The following is a 17,735-nucleotide window of genomic DNA, read 5'->3' as shown; positions in this document are numbered from 1 at the left end:
GGGACATGGCATCCAAGAAGATCATTCTTAAGACTTAAGGTATTGGCCTCCTTGTCAAGGTTTTGACTTGCTTGGGGCCAGTTACTCCTTCCTTCTCGCCCATTTCTCTTTTAGAATGGGCCTGGATAACTTGGTTGATTTCACAGGTTCATGGCTGCAGGTTGAGCCTCACCCATATCTGATTGAGATGAGACTCTGGACTTTGCAGTTGTTGAGAAGGAGTGAATGCATGTTGCGCTATGAAAAGGACACAAATTTAGGGGGCCAGGGACAGAATGCTGTGGTTGGAAGGTGTTCCTGGGTTGAAAACTTAATCCCTAATGTGGCAGTATTGGGAAGCGGGAGGTGGCACCTGGAAGAAGTGTTTAGTTCATGAGGGTTCTGTCCTCATGAGTGGATTAATACCCTTATCAGGAGAGTGGGCTCTTTCTAAGAAGACAAGTTCCTCTCTCCCTTTCTCTCCCCCTTCTACCTTCTACCATGGGGTGATACAGCAAAAAGGCTCTCACTAGATGTAGCCCATTGATCACGACTTCCCAGCCTCCAGAACCATGAGCCAGCACATTTCTGTTGGTTATAAACTACCCAGTCCATGGTACTCGGTTAGGGCAGCACAAAATGGACTAAGGCAGTACCCTTCCCTCTCCCACCCTGTTCACCCCAGCAGTCCCACTCCTGCAACACCCCGATCACATGGCTCCTCCTCTATAAAGTCTTTTTTGTTTGTTTGACAGAGACAGAGAAGCAGAGATCACCCACCTGCTGGTTCACTCTCCAAATGTTTGCAACAGCCAGGGACAGGCCAGGCTGAAGCCCGGAGTCAGGAAATCAATCCAGATCTCCCAAGCCGGTGGCAGGGACCCAAGTACTTGAGCCGTAAGTTCCTGCCTCACAAGGTGCCCATGAGCTGGAAGATCAGTTGGAAGCAGAAGAGCCAGGACTCACACCAGGCTCTCCAATACGGGATGCAGGCATCCCAGATGACAACCTCGCACAAATGCCCACCTTCAGGAAGATTTTCTGACATTTCTCAACAAATGATGTTTTTGCTTCCACAAAATACTGTTTTTACCCTGATTTTAGCACTTGGCAGGTAACAGAATTTTAAATTATATACTTACTGGTTTTCACATCTTGCCCACTATGCCATGACCTTTGCATTTAGAGACTTATTTCTACCCAAGGTCTTTTAGAGTACCTGCACTATAGATGTTTTATTATACACAGTAATTTGATATTAAATAATTATATATTTTCTTATCTTGCCCAAGAGACCATAACCCCTGTAGTTAGAACTTCCTATCTCCAGAGTCTACTATAAGACATGGACTTAGATGTTTCTATAAATGTCTGACAAACAAGAAATAAGATATTAGAGATATAGCATAGGTCTTATTAAATAAGGGAAGTATATTGCACACTTACTATATGTGAGACCAGTAGCTCTCAGCCTCTGCACCTCTGATTTGGGGGGGCACATAGTTCATTGTTGTGGGGTCATCTTGTGCACTATTTAGCATATTTAGCTGTGTCCTTGGCCTCTACCCACTAGATGCCAGTAGGGCACCCACACCCATGTTGTGACAAACAGAAGAAGGTCTCCAGACATCATCAAATGTCAAGAACTGGTATGCTAGACACTTTGAAGGGCTGTACAAATTCTTTCTTGAACCTAAGCTTTCACACTATAATTACCTTCATTATAGAGGTGGGCCCTTAAGGGTGACAAGAGTTAACTATATGCCCAGGTCGTACAGCTGGAGATGAGTGCAACCAGGCCTGGAACTCTACCCACGTTTGCTCTGAGCCCTGCGATTAACCTCTGTGCCCTAGCGTCTCTAATACAACCATCCTGTGAAGGAGTGGCTCCCTAAGCCCTGAAATCTTTGAAACAACTACGGAGCAACTAGAGGAAATGGCACCACTGGCACAGCAAAGCCTTCTAATGCTTCCAACTGTTGGAGCCCTGTCTCAGGCCAGCTTTCTCATGAGGCACGGTCTGTGGCCCCCAGCCTTGGCACTCCTCTAGAAGATCTCTACATGTTTTCAGTGCACATAGCTACAATCATGGCTGCCAGCTGGACTCCAGGCTTCTACAAATGCTGTCGCTCTCTCACAGCCACGTCACGCTAAGGGCATAGCACTGGACCCTCCCACTGGTGAGCCCAGTCCCCGGAGCACGGCTGCCCTCTGAACCCAAGTACAGGACTGCAGCTGCCCATTTGACCAGCCTGTCCAGGCATGTGGTCTGGAAGGTGTCAGCTCGTCCACAGCAATTCCTTCCATGTCTCATGTTTCATGTCCACTGTCAATACTCCAAAGAGGACTCGAGCTGGACTGCAAACTGAATGACATGAATACACCTGCTAGGTAAGGCAAGAGCAGGATCAAGGCCATGGGGATTCTCCCATGGGGTCATAATCCACTTGATCAACTGCTCTTGGCTAGAGATGATTGATTAAATGCAACTGCCCAGAGTAGGTCTGTTATCTCTGTCACTTCTTGACTCAAAAATCCCCCATGGGCTCCTCATCCACTGAGAGGGACAGCCCAAGTCCTTGCTCTGACCTGTAGGGGTCCCCCTGGCCAGCACCTTTCTTCCTCTTTTCCCAACTTCCCCTCTTGTATTCCACACTGCTCAAGCCACCACACCTTGATGAGACTGGCAAGGTACATCCAGCCCTCCCCAGGCCCTTGCACCTACTGTTGGCTCAGTCTAGAATGTTTCTCCCATAGACATGGACTTGGATATCTATTTACCCAGTTCCTCACTCACCTTCTCTGCTTCCCAGCAGTAATTCCACACATACCCAACATTGCAGATCCCGCCCTGGCTGCTGGAGGAAAAAAAAATGTTTTGTTGCTTTCCTAGCTGCTGTATCAACAGTGTCTATATAGTTGCTAGGACATGGTCAGCTCACAATACAAACCTGTTGAATTAATCAGGGGACCTATTCATTGGGACATCACTGCCACAGTGCAGGTGAAGGAAGAGTGCAAGAGGCAGTGACGATAGGCCAGGTCCCCTCCACCCTTCCGGGGCAGTCCCCACCTGGACATAGCAGCCTCCTGCCACCGCTGAACACTGTGACCACAGCATGCCTGGGAGGGGGCAGCTCTGTCTCTCAGGCTCATTAGAGATGGCAGACGGCAAAGTCATTGACCAGCCGTCTCAAGGACACAAGTGGGAGGACAGGGGTGTCCCTCCAGCCTTCCGAGTTCAGAGAAAGAACACCGGACAGGCTTCCCTCCCTGCAGTGTGCAAGCTGCCTCTTCCCCACCCTTGGGCTCCACAGCTTCCCCAGCTGGGCACTGCAGACTCCCGCGCAGAAGCACTGTATCATCCACTCTATCAGCTGCCAGTCACAAGACTCCGAGGGAGTCACTTGAACATCATACTTCTGGTGTCTGCATGGGAGGGTCAGCCGCTTTGAATTCCATTCCGGGGTGAGAGAGCTAAAGCTGCTGTGACGGCCAGGAGCCCAGAGGACAAGCCCAGGAAACACAGAGGACAAATGTGGACCTGCCCGGGTTGTGATCCATCAGGGCCTCTGGGACACGTCTCCCTCTTACCTTCCCTGCAGCAGAAGCACTGCACTCACTCCAGGGGTCTGGAGTCTGGGGCTGGGCCCCAGCTCATCGCCAGTATAACCAGTTCCCTGCCTCCTCTGGGGTCCAGACGCCCCTCGGGTAGGCAGCGGGCTGCACCTGCCTTGCCCTAGCCCCGTGGTGGCCCCAACCCCAGGTGCCTATTGAGTGCTAGCAATGAGATGGAGCCACACTGACAGGTGCTCTAAGTGGAAAACATGCGTTGGATTGATTTCAAAGCTAGTATAAAAAAAAAAAAAAAGAAAGAAAGGAAGGAAGGAAGAAAGACAAAGAAAGAAAGAAAGATGTCACCTTAATCATTATTTTACACTGATCACATGCTGAAATAATATCTTGGCTACATAAGATTAAAATATTAAAATTAACTTCACCTCTTTATTCTTTTGAGATGTGACCGACTTGTTTTAAAATTACTTTGAAAATTACATATGTGGCTTGGATTTGTGGCGCGCATCCTACTTCTGTTAGAGAGCCCTGGGCTACACAGTTCCTCTGATTCCTCCAGGCTCCAGCTTTCCAAGACTGGAAGGCAGAGGTGAACACCCCTGAATGCCCCCTGGAGGCCCCTGGGGAACCGACAGAGCCTCATTCTCTTCCCAGACTCCACTTTGGCAAAACTCAGCCAACGGCACTGAGACATCTGAAGAGGAACCTGGTCGTCTAGATTCACAACCAAGGTGAGCACTGCCCTGAGGTCTTAAACATGTCAGAGTCCAGAAGACGTCACTTCCACACCTGCCTCGGCTCCTTTCCTCCCAGGCTCTCAGGGTCCTGGCTTAGGGAAGCACAGTTCAAGGTGATGTTGCCCTGGTCCACAGCCCCCACTTCTACTCTGCCCACACCCAGCCTCTTCCTGACCTTGCATCTCGTCCCAGTGCCGGCCTGCAGGGGGCTCAGCCCCACAGCTCCCTGGCACTTTCTCAGAGCCCACCCAGGGGGACACCTACCGGGGCCTTGGCTCCTGCCCTAGGTCCCAGGACTGACCCCTGCCTCTGCCATTTGCAAGATGCGTGACTTTGGAGTGACTTAGCATTTATAACCCTTGGCCCCCTGGTGTGTAAAACAGGTATGGTCTCTAGCACAGTGTTTCATGGTATGGTAAATGGAGACCATGGGAGGGTGCACAGGAAACGCTCATCTCCATCTATAACCGAAAGCACAGAAATGCAGGCTGTGAATCTCGCCCTATGCACAAGCAGCCGTCCATGAACTTACCTAGAATCTTAGCTTGTATGCCGCCATCTGCAGTCTCTTGTTACTACCCCACACCCAACCCTCAACCCCCCCCAAAAAAAACATACCCAATTTGAGAATGGAGGCTGGGCAGAGCCTACAGCTTCAACTTGTCAGGGCAAGCAACTGTTGACCGTGTTATAAATGTTGAGGGATCTGGAATATGTGGTTGGGGCCTAACTTCCCCCCAGCCTCCCCTCGTCCTGGCCACAGCTTCCTCCCTGAGCAGGGTCCTGACTACCCAGTGGAGAGGAGCCTTCTCAGTTCCTGTGCCGTCTCCGTCCCCACATCACCCTGCTCTGTGTCTTGCATGGCACTTAACACTATGACACTGGCAGACCACATGCCCCCAGAACATGGCCTTCCTGAGGCTCACACACCTCCAGCACCAAACTGAATGCATGAGGCAAGGTAGGGAACTGACAAAGATTTTAATAAATGGAAGTCAGAATGAATTAGCAAATAAGCTTACCAGCTGTGCGACAGAAAATTTCATCAGGGGACGGGCATTTGGTACAGTGGTTAAGATACCCACTAGGGATGCCCACATCTCATACGGGAGGGCCTGGGTTTGAATCCTGGCTCTGCTCCTAATTCTACCTTCCTGCTAATACAACATCCTGGAGGCAGAAGGTGATAGCTCAAGTGCTTGGGTTCCTGCCACTCATGTGGGAGACCTACACTAAGCACCTGGCTCCTGGCTTCAGCCTGGCCCAGCCCCAGCTGTTGCAGTCATTTGGGGAGTAGACCAACAGATGGGAGATTGCTTCCTTCCTCTCTCCCTCTCAAATAAAATAAATAGAAGTTTTCTAAAAAGAGAAAGTTTCATCAAGTTAGAACATTCCCAAGCACCTCTTTTAGGAAGACCTGGGCACCCAAGCTATCCAGGGCTTGCTAGAGGCTCACCCTGGAGGCTGGCAGAGCCAGCAGGCACCACCGCACTGTCTGACAAACACAAGTCACTCTGCCCCCAAGGGCACACTTACCACCAGCTAGTTATGACTTCTGCAGAGCTGCCCACCACCCCCTTCGACTCCGCTTGGCCACTATCAGCTCCAAGGCGAATGGACCGCATCGGTGGCTGACGTCAGAGAGCAAACTCTCTGCTACAGACTAAAAGGTACTAGCCAGAGGAATCTGCCCCCTTCCCTGCTCCCTGATAGGGCCTGAATTACACCTTAGGACCCAGCCCCAGGAGGTTCAAAGCATCTGCTGGGGGCAGTGGAAAGAGGTATGGACTCAGAAAGACCTGAGTTCCTGGATGGAGGGCCAGGCTTCTGGCTTCAGCCTGGCCAAGCCCTGGCTGTTGTGTGCACTCGTGGAATGAACCAGCATGTGGGAGATTTCTCTTTCCCTGTCTTTGTGCCTTTCATATAGTTAATAAATAAAATTTGTGTGAGGACAGACCTGAGGTCCCAAGCAGTCTCTGCAGTCAGAGAAAGTGACCCCCACAAGGTGCTTATCCAACAGAGCTCCAGGTTCCTCATGTGCAAAATGGGAGAAGCAAAAGCAAGTTCCCAGGGGTGCCATGTGCCCTGAGACACATCCCAGTCTGTACAGTCCACACAGAGCCTCAGTACAGGCCTGGCACACAGCAGGCACCTGGAAGGGGACAGTGACCCCGGGCCCTGGACCCCCCCCCCCCCCACACACACACACCACCTCTCTACTTGAGGTCTGCCCCAGCCCTGCCTGCTCCCAGCTGCACTCACCTCTCCTCCTGATGCTGCTTTGACTCTGCTCGCCACACAGGACCCTATAGCTGTCCAGACAAACAGGGAGGAGCACTGCCTCCCAGACTCTGCCCTGCACTAAATGAAGACCCACCTACTGACTCACAAGCAAGAGTGCCCTGCTGGGGTGGGGTGGGGCTGCAGGTAGGAGAAGTCTGACTGGCTGTGGGTCTCTCTCTGCAGAAGCAGTACCACCTAGACTTGGTGTCCAGGCCCCGATCAAATCCCTCTCCCAAGCAGCGACCCCTCCAGAACAGGCTCAGTGGTACACAGAGCTCAGGAGCCCAGGCTTTGAGGAAGTCAGACAATGTTCATAATCCACTAACACTTAAACACATCAGTACTCCCACTCAGCAAAAGGGAACAAGTCAATGAACCCACAAGAAAAACAAAGAACACACTATAACCCAGCAAGTCCACTCTGGGTATTTACCCAAAAAGAGTTCAGGATCTCCAAGAGATATTTTCACCCCCATGTACATAGCATCAACATTTGCAACAGTCAAAATGAAGAAGCAACCCTGGGGCCGGAACAGTGGGTTAATGCCCTGGCCTGAAGCGCGAGCATCCCATATTGGTGCCGGTTCGAGACCTGGCTGCTCCACTTCTGATCCAGCTCTCTGCTATGGCCTGAGAAAGCAGCGGAAGATGGCCCAAGTCCTTGGGCCCCTGCACCCATGTGGGAGACCTGGAAGAAGCTCCTGGCTCCTGGCTTCGGATCGGCACAGCTCCAGCTGTTGCAGCCAGTTGGGGAGTGAACCAATGGATGGAAGACTTTCTTTCTCTCTCTCTCTCTCTCTCTCTCTCTCTCTCTCTCTGCCTCTCCTCTCTCGGTGTAACTCTGACTTTCAAATAAAATAAATAAATCTTTTTTTTTTAAAAAAAAAAAAAAAAAGAAGCAACCCAAGTGCCCATCAAGGATGCACAGGTATACACAGTGTGATACATACACGCAACTGAATGTTACTCAGCGCTGAAAATTCTGACACATGCTACAGCACGGATGAAACTTGAGGACACTAATGTTAAGTGAAATAAGCTACTCACAAAAACACGAGTAGTTGGGTACTCAACAAGTGCAGGGAAAGTAGAATTAAAAGAGTTTATTTTGGTTTAAGACATTTTTAAATCCATGCAGTTTCTTTTACACAATATGTATTTTTCATAAACTTTTTAATGAACTCACGGATACAGGAATTGGTGCTGTGGCGTAGTGGGCTAAGCCTCCACCTGCGGCACTGGCATTCCATATGGGTGCCAGTTCATATCCCGGCCGCCCCTCTTCGATACAACTCTCTGTTATGGCCTGGGAAAACAGTAGAAGATGGCCCAAGTGCTTGGTCCCTGCACCCTCATGGGGGACCTGGAGGAAGCTACTGCTCCTGACTTTGGATTGTCTCAGCTCTGGCTGTTGTGGCCATTTGGGGAGTGAACCAGCGGACAGAAGACCTTTCTCTCTGTCTCTCCCTCTCTCTCTAACTCTACATCTCAAATAAATAAATAAAATCTTTAAAAAAAATTTGGAAACCCGACAAGTTCAGCAAGTGCCAACAGGCGGAGGTGCACTGCCCTGGCGGGGAGTAGGGGAAAGTGCACCTCCCAGTCCCACAGTGGAAGTGAGAAGCAGGGCACCCCTCTGGGAGGGGCAATGTTCATCTCGCCCCTTTCCTCTGCGGATTCCATTGCCAACTTATTCCTGTGCCTACACGGAGACCTGTCAATCAAGATGTTAGCCACAACACTTTTTATAACAGTGAAAGATGTGAACATTTTGAAATCTATCCACAGAGACCTGCATAAGTGCATCCTACACAACAAAACCTTATGCGGCTATGAAAAAGGGATGCAAATCCATGCTTACTGCTATCAGGTCATCTCCAAAGCATGTGTTAGCTTTTTAAAGGGCAGGAGGAGAACAGATACGGTCTGTGTATCTCCCAGTCCACTTTCCCCCAAAGCAGTTCCGTGCACACAGAGATAAAGCATGCAGGAAACATGGAGGTGGTCTCTCGAAGGCAGCCCTGCAGGCAGGGGTCTAGAAGGGGATAATTTCTTTTTATCATGAAGGTACTTTTAGAAAGTTCACAGGAAACAAAATAAAAATTTTAAAAATTTTTAAAAATAAAAAGTTCATGAAAAATGGAAAAAAAAAGTTCTCAGGAAAACGAAATGAAAAGTTAAATTTATGAGGCATGCGCTTGGCATTGTAGTTAGGATGCCATGTGGGATGCTCACCTCCCGTATCTGAGTACCTGGGTTTGAGTCCCAACTCCACTCCTGTTTCCAGTTTCCTACTAATGTGCAACCTGGGAGGCCACAGGCGATGGCTCAAGTGCTTGGGAGTAGGCCAAGCAAGTGGCAGACCCAGACTGAGTTCCCAACTCCTGGCTTCAGCCTGGGCCAGCCCTGACTAGTGTGGGCATTTAGGGAGTGAACCAGCAGATGGAAGTGTGTTCTCGCTCCCTCACTCTCTGCCTTTCAAATTGAATCAATCGATAAAAAAAAAATTTGTTTTGATTTAAGGTTATTTTGGTACAAAAATTTTAAAGCCACTTTTTCCCATGAACTTTTAAATTTAAATTATTTATTTGAAAGAGAGACAAAGACAAGGATAGCCCATCTTCTGCTGCATTCTCCAAATGTTTAAAGATCTCTCATGTGCATGGATTTCAAAAATTTTTGTGCCAAAATAAAGTTATCCTTCAATTGCATTTTCCACAAACTTTTTGAGTACCCTTGTATATCTTTTTGTACTGTTCAATTTTTTTAAACCTGGTAAATGTGACACACTTTCAACTCAAAACTTGATGAAAACAAGAGAGGAAGAAGAGAAAAGGAGGAATATAATGTTGGAGTCTGACACACCTGGACCCGCGTTCAAGCTCAGGCATCAGATAGATGAGTGTAGCCAAGCCAGCTCTCCAAGCCTCAGCTTTTCTGTTGGGTTACTGAGAAACATGGTGCTATCAGGACAGGGGTTGATCTAACAGGGCGCCAGTCAGGATGCCTGTATCCCATATCAGAGTGCCTGGGTTGAAGTCACAACACTCCTCTCAAGTCCAGGGGGCAGCAGGTGACGGCTCAAGCAGTTGGGGACCTGCCACCCACATGGGAGACCTGGATTGACTTCCTGAGTCCTGGCTTTGGCCCAGCTCTGTTCTGGCCATTATGGACATTTGAGGAATGAGCCAGAGATGGGAGCGCTCTCTCTTGTCTATCTATCTGCTTCTCAAACAAGTAAATAAAAATTCCAACACACAGACACTGTGTCAGAGTGGCTGGACATGCCAGGTGACAGTAACTCCAAGGATATTATTGGAGAAGTGAAAGCAGCTGATGTCAAACCTCAGAACACAAATCACCTGCCCCTCTCCCGGATGCGTGGTTCTCAGCCTTCCTTGAGACCCTCTCCCAGGAGAGGCCACTCACAGCAAGCACGTCGGCTATACCAACCTAGCCAGGGAGGTGAGTGCAGCTGCCAACCTATCCCTCTGCCTGCACACCCCAGCGCAAGGCTGCGTCCACCCCAAAGGGTTCCTTTTTTCTCATTTACACAAAAGCTCTGCACCGACTAGCAGCAAGACCATTTAGAGCAGTTTACTCTCTTCTCTCCAGGTTACAGACAGCCTCAGGCCAACGCCTGGGTGTGTACAGAGTGAGAGCTGGCAAGAAGTACCCCCGGAGAAGCCCGCAGAGCAAGCTAGTCTGTATTTACCACTCTGTCTGTCACTTCCCCAAGCTCACAAGGATATCCTCATCATATACAGGTGTGGTTTCTGTGGAACTGGCTCCTGCCACCTGTGGTCCAGCCATACCCACTTCCTAATTCTAGGGCAGCTGCCCAGGGTTCCAAAGTGAAGTCACTCAGAAGGCTCACCCCATGTGCAGAGAAAGGCACCTCCTTTCTTTCCCACAGAAGTCTGCAATAACACCCCCATTCCAGTGCAGGCTGCAGACCCCAAGGCCTCCAGGGACAGATTGAGAAGGAGCAAATGGCACAACCAGGAGCCTCCAGGGACCACAGGCCTACAACATGCAGGGGGCACTCTCAGGCCCTGTGACAGAGCCATACACCAGATGACAGGCCTCCACAGGGAGTTTACAACTAGTAGGGACAGATGCATGACAAACATTATGATTACGTTACCAAGATACATCCTATTTGGCCAACGGCACAGGGCAATGGGGCAGAATGTTGGGGCTGCAACTTGGTAATTGCCTAGTTGGGCCCAGCCCTCTGAGGAGCTGGCAGCCACATGCAGAGAATCATAACGACCCGGGACTTACTGGTTGTCAGGGACAAACAAAGGGCAGAGGTGACTGCCACAGGTGGCACTGATATAGTTACGGGGCGGTACCGCATGTGGCAGGCCACCTCCCACCCTTGGAGCCCAGATTAAGGTATCATAGGTGTCATAAAAAGTCAATGAAGGATATTAAAAGAGGAGTGACACCACTAGATTTTTTTTTTAAAGATTTACTTATTTATTTGAAAGGCACAGTTACGCAGAGGCAGAGAGTGAGAGAGGTCTTCCATCCACTGGTTCACTCCCTAAATGGCCAGAGCTGCGCTAATCCAAAGCCAGGAGCCAGGAGCTTCTTCCGGGTCTCCCACATGGGTGCAGGGGCCCAAGGACTTGGGCCGTCTTTCACGGCTTTTCCAGGCCACAGCAGAGAGCTGGATTGGAAGTGGAGCAGCCAGGACTTGAACTGGAGCTCATATGGGATGCCAGTCCTGCAGGCAGCGGCTTCACCTGCTATGCCATAGAGCCATCCCTGCTTCGCTTCTGATCCAACTCTTTACTAAAGCACCTGGGAAGGCAGTGGAAGATGGCCCAAGTGCTTGGGCCCCTGCACCACGTCGGAGACCCAGAAGAAGGTTCCGGCTTTGGATCAGCCCGCTTCAGCCATTTGAGCCATCTGGGGAGTGAACCAGCAGATGGAAGATCTCTCCGCCCCTCTTTCTCTCTGTGTAACTCTGCCTTCCAAATAAATAAATAAATCTTAAAAACACATAAAAAGGCTGGCACCAGGCTCACTAGGCTAATCCTCTGCCTGCGGCGCTGGCACCCCGGGGTTCTAGTCTTGGTCGGGGCACTGGATTCTGCCCAGGTTGCTCCTCTTCCAGTCCAGCTCTCTGCTGTGGCCCGGGAGGGCAGTGGAGGATGGCCCAAGTGCTTGGGCCCTGCACCCGCATGGGAGACCAGGAGGAAGCACCTGGCTCCTGGCTTCGGATCAGTGCAGCGCACCGGCTGCAGTGGCCATTTGGGGGGTGAACCAACAGAAAAGGAAGACCTTTCTCTCTGTCTCTCTCTCTCTCTGTCTACTCTGCCTGTCAAAAAAAAAACCATAAAAGACATCCTAAGGGGGCAGGCATCCAGCCTGGTGGTTAAAATGACTGCAGCCCCTATCAGAGTACCTGCGTTAGATACCCAAATCCAGCTGCTGATCCCAGCTTCCTGCTGATGCAAAGTCTGGAAGGCAGCAGGTGATGGCACAAGTGACTGAGTGCCTGACTCCCTTTTCAGAGACTTGGATTGAGTTCCCAGTTCTCAGCTCCAGCCCAGCCCAGCCCAGCCCTGGCTGTTGTGGGCATCTGAGGAGTAAACAGGCAGATGGGAGTTCTTTCTGTCTCTCTGCCTCTAAATACATACATACACATATACATAAATATATCTCCAGGATGGTGGGCATTCGGTACAGCAATTAAGATGCCACTGTGGAGGCGGGGCGGGGGCAATATTGTGGCACAGCGAGTTAATTGACTGCCTGCAATGCCAGCATCCCATATGAGCACCGATTCAAGTCCTGGCTGTTCTACTTCTGATCCAGCTCCCCCACTAATGCGCCTGGGAAAGCAGCAGAAGATGGCTCAACTGCTTGGGCTCCAGCCACCCATGTAGGAGACCCAGATGAAGCTCCTGTTCTCTGGCATCAGCCTGGCCCAGCCCCAGCTCATGCAGCCATTTGGGGAGTGAACCAGCGGATGGAAGATTTCTGTCTCTCCACCACTCTAACTCTGCCTGTCAAATAAATAAAGTGGAAAAAAAAAAAAAAGACCAAGGTTCTCAGTTCCAGCTTCCTGCTAACGCACAGCCTGAGAAGCAGCAGGTGATGGTCCAAGTACTCGGGTCCCTGATACCCACATGGGAGAACCAGCCTGAATTCTAGACTGCCAGCTTTGGCCTGACCCCATCCTGGCTGTTAGAGTGTTTAGGGAGTGAACCAGTGGATGAAAAATCTTTCTGTCTTGGTTTTGCTCTCTCTCTCTCTTACACACACACACACACATACACACATATATACACACACATACAGACATACACATACACACACAGCCTTTCAAATAAATGAAGAATACAATAAAAAATTTAAAAGCCATAATATCACTAGGGCGATTCTGCAGCTACTGTGTGTAATGTGGTTTAATTTTTAAACTCTTTTATGGGGCAATAAAGGAAAATACCACTTACAGACAGGCTTGTTTCTTCCTGCCAAGAAGGAACTGGAAGGATCAGACTCCAAAAAAAACCACAACACCATCCCTTCACCTCTCACCCTAAAACACACCAAAGCCTGACCAGCTCACCCAGCCCTGCTGGGGCGGGGAGAGACAGGAGGTCCCACTGGAAAAGTCCCACAGGATGTCACTCTGACTCCCTCTCTCTCCAGGGGCAGCATTCCCCACAGTCTGCACCCAGGACCCTGACTAGTTCCACCTAACCCAGCCATCCCAGTGAGGCTCGGACACAGATCATCTTGCTTTAAACTAGATGTGCAGCCTTCTACACCATACACCTGCTGTCCATGGGCAGTCCGCCCACACCCAAGGGCAGCAGACATCCCCAAAGCCCCCATTCAAGGCAGTGGAGGGCAACATCCAGTCCTGGGAGGCCCACAGAGGTGGTAGCCCAGGCAGGCCAGCCAGCAGCCGCGCTGCGGATTCCCTGGGAGCAGCGAGCACGCAGGCATGGAAGATCCTCTCTGTGCCCTCCAGTTTCACTCCTGCTAGGACTTTACTCCCTTCCCTCTCCAGAACACCTGGCCAGCACTGAGATGGGCCAGGGACTCAGGAGCAAGGTTGTTTCTGAACACTGGCAAGGCAGGGTCGGCTCCTGAATTCCCATTTGGAGCCCAACAGGGTCTCAGGGGCTGAGTGTGGGAGAAGTGAAAAAGGCTGGGCCAGAGAGGGATGCAGTGACTGGTGGGGTGGGGTTGAGGGTAGGGGGTCCCTGGGAGAGAAGTGAAGGAAAAGCAAGCCCGCCCCTTCCTGCAGCAGCCAGCCCACCCCGGGGAGGGGTGGGGGGAGAGGAGGAGGTAACACGCCTCTCTGAGGTGGCTTCACAAGACCAAGACTTTTAAACCAGTCAGGTACAGGAAGGGACTTCAAAAAGCTGGAGGGAAAACCAAACAAAAACTTAAGGGCCGTGGACATTTGGTGCAGCAGTTAAGACACTGCCTGGGTTTGAGTCCTGGCTCGCCTGCTTCTAATCCAGTTTCCTGCTGACGCACACCCTGGGAGTCAGCAGGTGATGGCTCAGGGATGTGGGTCCCTGTCACCCACATTGGAGGTCCACACTAAGTTCAGTGTCCTAGCTTCGGACTGTGGGCATTTGGGGAGTAAATCAGCAAAAAGAAGATCCCCCTCTGTCTGTCTCCCTCCCTCTCTCTCTCTCTGCTTTTCAAATAAAATGAAAATAATTAAACAAAAATATTTTAAATAAAAGTTAAAAATCTGAAATTCATGCATCGCTTTCTCAACATACTCATGTCCCATGAATTTCTCAAAAATCCCACATATGCATGGGTCTCAACAATTTTTGCACCCACAGCAGCTTATCTTTTAATTCCATGTTTCCCCAAAATTTCTGAAGTCTCCTATCTGTGTGATTCTCCTCAAAGTCAAAGAAGATGGTGACGGAAGGGAGGGGCGGCCGGACTTGTGGTTGCCGCTGGGGAAGACCCACCCCTGCAGCATCTGAGTGATGGTCCCTCTGGGCGAGCACAAGAAATGCTGAGGAGACCTGACTGGCCCATGGCTCAGCCAGCCCCAGTGGGAGTGTGGGTGACTGAGAACCCACAGCCATAGCCCTACACCATGAGTGTACAGAGAGCCCCCAAGTCATTCCTGCTCTGTGCCTGTGACCACACTCACACACACACCCCTCCCTGGTCAATAACCTGAACACCCTCCTCTGTGCACAAACACCGGTGCTTACACAGAGCCACAGTGACCCTTCCACACACACACGCATATGTACACACACACAGCTCCCTCAGTAGTCCTTCCCACCTTCCCTCCCCACCCTCAACATACAGCTTCTGGGGCCTGCGGGGCCCCCTCAGCCAGGGCGTCCTCCTCCTCCATTGCTGCTGCAACGTGGGAGCAGAGTGGGGTGCTGCGGCTGCTCCTGCCTCCCCTCCAGCCCACTGGGCTCCAATTTGAGCCCTGGCTCTGGCTGAGTTTGTTTGTCAGGTTGCAGGTCCCTGGAGCCAACGTCCAGGGAGCCTGGAGCTCCAAGAGCCACGGGGAGTGGCTACGCCAGCCCTCTGGGGAACCCTGTGGCTCCAGAAGTTGGGTAAAGAGAAGCCTTGAGCTCCCTGCCCTCTGCCATGTCAAGCTAGCCCCCAGGAAGAGAATCTAGCTCAGGATTCCCTGGGGGGACAAGGCTGCAGGAGAACAGATGGGAGGATACACAGCAGAGGCCCTGGACAGGAGCCCCAGCCACCCTGGGAGAGTCCTGGGACAGCCTGTGGCTGCGGCTAAGAACAGGGCTGAGGCTGCTGCCCAGTAGAGGGCACTCCCTGTCCCCAGGGCCACAGGGCACACACTCACCATCCTCGGTGCCTGTCCCAGCCTCTGTACCAGAGTCTACCCCGAGTGACAGGGACGGAACTCTGGGCCCACTGAACGGAAAGCCAAGAAGATGGTGAGGGAAACTCCTCCCCAGCCCATCTGCTCACCAGCCCAGACCTTCTGGGCTCAAGCCTTGAGGTTTTAACAATTTCAGGATCAGGCCAGCACCCAGACCCAGGGGGAAGGGATGGGTGGCCTGGGGACTGAGGATTCCAGAATCTGGGCTTGTTCAGCCGGTCTGGGCAGTCCCAGCACTCACCTCCCCGAGCAGCCAGTCCAGGGTCCCGCGCAATAGCCCAAGGTTAGAGACTCAAAATCAAAGAAAGTGGTGCCAGGCGTTGAGCCCAGTGCCCAGAACCCCAGCTCTCTGTCACCCATTGGGCCCCAAACCCATGTTCTGGATCATCTGTGGCCTTGGCCATGGCTCCTGCTCCCTGTGCATTGAGGACCTGCTGTGCTTAGGCGGAAGAGCATGGCTGACCGACCATGGCAGGCCGCAGTTAACCACCACCCTGAGGGCCCAGGCAATCAGCTGGGGCCAGAAAAACACTGCAAAAACCCCGGAAAGCAACCCCCAGTGGGGGCTGGGCCCCATCTGAAGGCAGGAGATGCCAGAGGCCTCGTCAATCCTCCTGGCTGCTCCTGATGAGCTGATTCCTCCCGCCTGGGAGGAGCGAGGTGGATCAGGGCCCCAGGACACCATACCCTTCCCGACCCCACCACAGGACACACCCAGGCCTGGCCAGCTCACCTGGCCTTGCTGGGCTGTCAGTCCAGCTGTTCTGGAAAGAGTACATTTTCCTCTTGTTCTATTTGGACAGCTGTAGGGGTCGTGAGGACGAGGAGAGAGGCAGATGACTGGGAGCCTTGGAGGGCAGGCTGGCTGAGCATGCTGAGAAGGGGCCGCCCCCCCCCCCGCCCTACTGGGTGCTGCCCCATGGGGTGGCCCAGCAGGCGGGAACAGAAGCCAAGGGCAAGGGAGGAAAATTACTCCTGATTTTACGGAATTTGCTCAGTCAAAGGTGAGATCAAGAATAGACTTCAGAAGCCCAGCCCCAAACCCTGCACTGCCTCACTCCCACTCCAAAACAGGTCCCACGACCTTCCCCTTAGCTCCCCCAGGACTGGTGGGAAGGGTCCAGGAGAGGATGTCAGCACCCAGAGGCACGGCCCAGGGCCCTGGTATTCATCCCCTTCCCCTCCTGGGAGGCAGGATGTGGAGCTGTGAGCTCAAGACCAACTCTACCCCCTCTCACCCCTCCTCTCAATGGTCTCTCTGGCTCTCCCCCCTCTTCTAGCCATCCCATCCTGGTATCTCCCGGTCCCCATCTCCACCCTCCTGCTGCCTGCCTGCCCCCATCCCCGGGTTACGTAAGGGGCCTGAGAACACACAGAGGGAGCTTTGTTGTCAAACCAAATCCATACGGAGCCGACTGGGCCAACGCAGCTGTTCCCCATTCCCTCCGCCTTGGCAGTGCTGGGTCTCTGGGCAGGAAGCCCCTACACGCCTCCATTTTGGGAGTTGGGGGACAAACACTGGCCCCAGGGCCCCAGGCAGCTGAATGGGTGGCCAGGGATCAGTCATCACTGCGTGGGACCATGGCAAGGGACCAGCTGGCCCCTAAGATAGAACAAAGTCACAGCACAAAGCCAGGGTCACAACAGCCACAGAGAGCCAAGCTCCAAGCTAGGGGCAGGGCGGCACAGTGCCAGGCTCCAAGGCAGAGAGGGTGCAGCTCACACAAGTGCACCCCATATTCTCCGTCACACACACACCACCCATGTCCTCACTCTCCTCCACACTTACAGGCACGTGCATGAACACACACCATGCATAGCCCAGGCATGGCGGGCTGTCATGTTGCTCACCTGCAAGGGTTTTGAGCAGAAAGTGCCTCTCCACTCTGGCCAGCTCCCTCCATGCGAGCAGGCACCTCTGAGGGAAAGAGCTGCAGCTCTGGAACAGGAGGGTGCAGGGGGCAGGTCAGAGGCCAGGGACGCTCTCTCCAGGAAGAACAAGATCCTGGCTACAGCCGGCGCCGCGGCTCACTAGGCTAATCCTCCGCCTTGCGGCGCCGGCACACCGGGTTCTAGTCCTGGTCGGGGCACCGGATTCTGTCCCGGTTGCCCCTCTTCCAGGCCAGCTCTCTGCTGTGGCCCGGGAGTACAGTGGAGGATGGCCCAAGTTCTTGGGCCCTGCACCTGCATGGGAGACCAGGATAAGCACCTGGCTCCTGCCATCGGATCAGTGCGGTGCGCTGGCGGCCATTGGAGGGTGAACCAACGGCAAAGGAAGACCTTTC

General features: G+C 52.3%; 1 protein-coding gene across 7 annotated transcripts in view; it reads right to left on the bottom strand.

The window, feature by feature from the left end:
* Positions 1-17,735, bottom strand: part of ST3GAL4 (ST3 beta-galactoside alpha-2,3-sialyltransferase 4) — a 42,314-nt gene that overhangs the window by 16,513 nt on the left and 8,066 nt on the right. For 2 of the 7 annotated variants that reach the window (XM_062197329.1, XM_062197331.1), the window contains exon 1: positions 17,302-17,378. The exons of 3 other annotated variants lie outside the window; for them this stretch is intronic. The gene's annotated coding sequence lies outside the window, so the exon portion shown is untranslated. Of the gene's footprint in view, positions 1-17,301; positions 17,390-17,735 lie in introns of those variants that run through there. 2 more of the 7 variants (XM_062197335.1, XM_062197330.1) reach the window with 2 other exon arrangements.

This window comes from Lepus europaeus, chromosome 7, assembly GCF_033115175.1.
Source record: "Lepus europaeus isolate LE1 chromosome 7, mLepTim1.pri, whole genome shotgun sequence".
NCBI classification, from domain to species: Eukaryota; Metazoa; Chordata; class Mammalia; order Lagomorpha; family Leporidae; genus Lepus; species Lepus europaeus.
The sequence above is the reverse complement of the archived record's forward strand: the minus strand, read 5'-3'. Positions and strand labels throughout refer to the sequence as shown.